Consider the following 5,870-nt stretch of genomic DNA (forward strand, 5'->3'; position numbering starts at 1 on the left):
AGAAAACCCTCTCACATGCATAAATGAAAGAATGCACACAAAGAACTCACATCTTTTCAAGCTTCAATAGTAAATATTCTGCTACTATATATTAAATACTGCATGGTTTGCCCAAGCTAAGATGAAACCACATCATGAATCAATTAGCATTTTGCATTTTCTTTCATTATATACTCAAAGTCATGCCTACTGCACCTCTAAACATTTCATTAAATCCAATTATACAGCAAACACTCCCAAAATAGATTGTATTGCAGTTTCACTTAACAGTATATAAAATGCTGTGTTGTGACAGGTAACTATCCATTAGATACTGAATCAATTTTTCTTAAGCACTACTAACTGCTTGCTTTTCTTGAAGCTAGATCATTCTGAAAATTTCCTGTTAGACCTATGAGTGCAAACATATGGTATCTGTCTGTCTCTGCCTGACTTATTTCGCTTAGCATGACACCCTCAAGGTCCGTCTACTTTCCTACAAATGTCCAGATTTCATCAGCAGAACTTGGTGTGTTGCCTGCCTATCTAATCTCTGCAAACACCAAGGCGGAGCCTCTGAGAGCAGCCTCCAAGACCTACCACATCAAACCACACCTATCCACGAGGGGGAGCTGCTTTTTTTAGGTTTTTTTTTTCTTTTTTTATAATTTTTTTCTTTTTTTCTTCTTTTTTTTTCTTTTCGCCTTTTTCTGTACGTATTTTTTATTATTAATTTTTTTACTTAAATTTTTTAAAATTTTTACTTCTTATTTTCCTTTCTCCTTTCTCCCTTTTTTTTTTCTTTCTTACCTTCTTGCAATCCAGATATATTCTCCTATATCTTATCCCTACCTCTCCCCTCAACTGGTCATACACTTTTAGACTGTCCACTGTCCTTTATTGTCTCTGCCCCCCTTTATTTATTTTTCTTTTTTTCTTTTTCTTTTTCCTTTCTTCTCCTCTTTTCGTCTCTTTCCTCCCCATTCTCTTTATTTTCTTTCCCCCTTTTAATGTGTTTGTTTGTTTGATTTGTCTGTGCGTTTGTGTGTTACTGTTGCCTCTGTGTTTATCTGTCTGTTCTCCTTCTTAGGGCTACACCAAGAAATAAGCCAAAGTGTGCATGACAGCGAGACCCAAATACTGCTGAGTAGGGAAATAAAATATTCAAAGGCACAGCAAGCAGTGCTCAACGAGCTCTCTAAAGGTGACAAGAGACAGAAAGATAGCAAAAATGACAAAACGAAGGAACTCTCCCTGAAGAACCTCCAGGAGGAAGTCACAGCCACAGAACTGCTCAAGGCAGATCTAGACAACATACCAGATGAAGAATTTAAAAAACTTGTCATAAAATTAATTGCTGGGGTTGTGAAAAGCATCAAAGAATCAACTGAGACAATCACTAGGCACTTTGAAAATAGGTGTGATGAGTCAAAAAAGGCTATAGATGAGGTGAATAACAAACTGGAGGCAGCCACCTCAAGGGTTGACAAGGCAGAGAGAAGAATAGGTGAATTAGAAGATATAGTTATAGCAAAAGAGGAAGCTGAAAAAAAGAGAGAGAAATTAATCCAGGAGCAGGAAGAAGAATTCAAGACCTGAGTGATACAATCAAGTGGAACAACATCCGTATCATAGGAATTCCTGAAGAGGAAGACAGAGAGAAAGGGCCTGAGGGATACTAGACCAAATTATAACTGATAATTTCCCAAATCTGGGAAAAGAAATAGACATTCAAATTCAATAGGCACAAAGAACCCCCTTAAGACGTAACATGAATCGGCCTTCAGCACCATATATCATAGTGAAACTGACAAAATATAAAGATAAAGAGAGAATTCTGAAAGCAGCTAGGGAGAAAAGGGCCCTCACATACAAAGGGAAACCTATCAGAGTGGTTACAGACCTATCTAATGAAACCTGGCAGGCCAGGAAGGAAAGGCAGGAAATCTTCAATGTGATGAACAGAAAAAAACATACAGCCAAGAATTCTTTATCCAGCAAGCCTGTCATTCAAAATAGAAGGAGAGATAAAAGTGTTCCCAAATAAACAAAAATTGAGAGAATTCATGACCACCAAACCAGCCCTACAAGAAATCCTAAGAGGGACTCTATGAGGGAAATATTAAAAATTTTAAAAAGTTGCTCATAAGCTTAAATTATTTTTCATATAGGTATTTTTTAATGTTTATTTATTTATTTTGAGATTGAGAGAGAGAGAGAGAGCACATGAGCTGGGTAGGGGCAGGCAGAAAGAGAATCCCAAGCAGGCTCCTTGTTGTCAGTGCAAAGCCCAAGGGAATGCTCTATCTCACAAAAGGTAAAATCATGACCTGAACAGAAATCAAGAGCTTGGACGGTTAACCAACGGAGACACCACGGCACACAATTTTTTTTATATGGATTATTTAGAAATACTTCCTAATGTGAAGACCTATTGTCATCTTGGTAGATAGCTTTGGACATTAAGCCTCTTCTAATTAGCTAAAAGATTTAATTCTTCTATAATATTTTTCAAAGATTTAGGACTTGTATAGGATTAGAATTCCTTTAGTCCACAGAAATTTGAAATAATTTTATCAACAATTTTAGAAAGTTTGTCCATGTGAGTCTGATTATTTTATTATTTTATTTTATCTGAGTTAACCAAAACATAGCAGGTTCCAGATTATCTTTTCTCATAATAATTACACTAATAATATGTTATGAACACCCTTCATCTGAGAATTTTAATTCAAATTTTATAACCTGTTTGTAATCTAAAGACGGATTAATAAATTTACTATACTTTGGCTTGGTTATTGAAGGAAAAATTAAAAAGGAATACAACCAGTATGTATCCCGTGCCTATAATTCTGCAAATTGTGTTTTTTTACTGTATGCTGAGGAGATACTAACAGCATTAATTTGCTTCTTTAAATTTACTTTGCTCTTGTTACTAATATTCAGCAGAAAAATCTAATTTACCTTCACTTAATTACATTATATTAATCAAAGCAATACATCTATGCAGCCATTTCTTTCCTAGTTATCTTCATATCTGATTAATATAAGTGGTTTTTTAAAATGCTCCTGTAAGTATATTAAACATTAGGTGAAATGATAATTGAACCTATTTTGATTTTGAATATTGACATCCCAGGTTAGAAGAGGAATACATTATAATTCTCTAAAACTGTTTCTTAATCACATCACTTGATAAAGTTGAGTAGAAGGTATGTTATCTCTAATTAAGTACTCTATATTTTTGATTGTCAGAACCACTACCAGCACTACCGTAGTAAGAAAAGTGTAAGTCATCCTTTGGTAAGTAAGACACTTTGAGAAAGAACAAGTATTGTTGAATTTTTAATTAGGACAGAACAGCTACACAGTCTTTTTAAAAATATATGAGCCGGGGGAAGTGGGTAATATATCAAATCAATGTGTATTAATATAACCTATTAAAAAGAAACTTCAGGTAACATTCCATAGAATTATAAAATATAGGTATTCATCAATGTTTTAAACTAACTCACTTCCAGGCAGTGGTTGAAGTGATTTAATTACTGTCATATTGAAATAACACATGCGACAGTGGATACATAATGGACTACTTGGGGGAAAAGATGCCAATTAGAAAGTTACTCTTATTACCTCTTCTGTAGCATGCATTGCTAACAAGGTCCACAAGTCATGTCACCAACGCTAAAGTTTCCTTTTCTTTCCCATATTTGAAAAGCAGTGGAAAAAGTTATCTAACACAATAATCCCATCTACCCAATCAATAGTGTTATGTTTTATCAGGTCTTAATATTTTTTCTAAAAAGATTTTCATAAGCAGAATTTTAGTCTTGAATGAAATTTATCTTAGAACCTTGAGAACTTTAGATGAAAATCATAGTATATACCTAAAAATATAATAATTGTAACTGAAAATTTATATGTGAACAATTTTGGTTATTATATATTTAGATATAAACTATGGCGGCACTACAAGCAAAAAAAAACCACAATGGAAAAAATGCTGAAATTATAAGTAACTTCTAAAGCTGAAGATTAGACTTAAATTTATAATTCTCATGTCCTCTTTCTATTGAAATAATTTTGTATGTACAGAAAAGATGCAAAATAATAGATATTTCCTCTGTACCTTTTACCAAGCTTCCTCTAATATTAACACCTTGAAAAAATCATGGTATGATTATTAAAACTAGGAAATTAATATTAGCACCATGCTAATAATGAAAATACACATTTTATTACGATTTAATCAGAAGCGCCTGAGTAGCTCAGTTGGTTGAACATGACTTAGGCTCAGGTCATAATCTCATGGTTCTTGAGCATGAGCCCCGTGCTGGGCCCTGTGCTGGCAGCTCAGAGCCTGGAGCCTGCTTCAGATCCGGTGTCTCCCTCTCCCTTTGCCCCTTGCCCACTCACATTCTGTCTCAAAAATAAACAGTACAAAAAAAAAATGTATTTAGATTTCATCAGTTTGCCACTAACATTCTTTCTCTGAACCAGCCCAACCCAGGGTTCAAAACTGCATTTGGCCAAATGTCTTCTTGGTTTCCTCTAATCTGTGACAGTCCCCCAGACTTGTCTTTCAGGACCTGGGTGCCTTTGAAAGATACTGGTCAGATACTATCTAGACTGCCCTTCAGTTAGCGTTTGACTGAAATTTCTCATCATTCTATTTGGTGATATGGTTTGTGTTTTTTTGTTTTTTGTTCTTTTCAAGAATAACATACAGAATTGCCTATATCAGTAAATCTTATCAAGGGTACATAAGATGTCTGGTTACTGAAGATATGAACCTTGATCATTTCATTAAAGTTGTGGTTTGAAGTTGTTCTGTGGTAAAATTGTTATTTTTCCCTTTAAACTCAGAAATATCTTGAGATTCCTTAAGCATATATAAGTATCTATGTCTCTTCAAACTTTTGATCACAAATTTTAGTAGTTACTGTGAATCTTGCCTTCTTCAATTATTACTGTGGTGTTCTAATGTTGATTTTCTATTTTTCTCATTCCTTCTACATTATCCATTAGAAATTTTCTCCAAGAGGGAACTGTGTCATATTCCCAATAATTTAGGTAATCCATTTTATATATTTATCTATAAAAATATGAACTCATGGTAATCTGACTGTATAGCTTACAACTTGATGTTATTATTATTCTCCTCTTCTAAGTTTACCAGTTTTAGCCACTGAGAGCTCTTTCAGAATCCTTCATCTACCCTTTCTACATGCACATATATCTGTGCCTATGTCTACATCTACTTCCACATTTACATCTATGTTTGTATCTACCTATATCTATATCTTTATAGCATTTCCCTATTTTTATCATTATAAGCTTCTCCAGATTCACCTTGATTTTTCTGCCACAGCCCTAGAATTCATAATTTATTTAAGAAGAAATGGCATTTAGAGATCAATATCAGTTCTCACTGCTAAGTATGCTCATTGCTACAAGAGTATCATTATTTCTGGGGTCTGTCAATAGAATCAAAGCTACAGAATATAACTGTATTATATGTTTATTATTATATATTATATATGATATGTAATATGTATTATATACTCCATATTATATATGTATATATTATGCATGGATAGATAAATCGATAGATAAATGAGTTCTTACACGTAATACCAAAGGAACTTATTTCTCCAACAATGAAAATCTGTGTTCTACTTACTTACAATATATTTACTTATTTGTTTAAACAAATACAGATATAGGATATCTATAAAAAAGTTTCAGAATTATAACCTGCACACCTATGAAAAAATTACTAAATATTATTTATAGAATATCATATCTATGTAGTTTATTTTGTTTAGTCTCATATTATCCAGCAAAATTACTGTTTTCCAAAGTCACATAGGTTAGTTCTTTTCATCCCC

Source organism: Suricata suricatta, chromosome 5, assembly GCF_006229205.1.
Source record: "Suricata suricatta isolate VVHF042 chromosome 5, meerkat_22Aug2017_6uvM2_HiC, whole genome shotgun sequence".
Lineage (NCBI taxonomy): Eukaryota > Metazoa > Chordata > Mammalia > Carnivora > Herpestidae > Suricata > Suricata suricatta.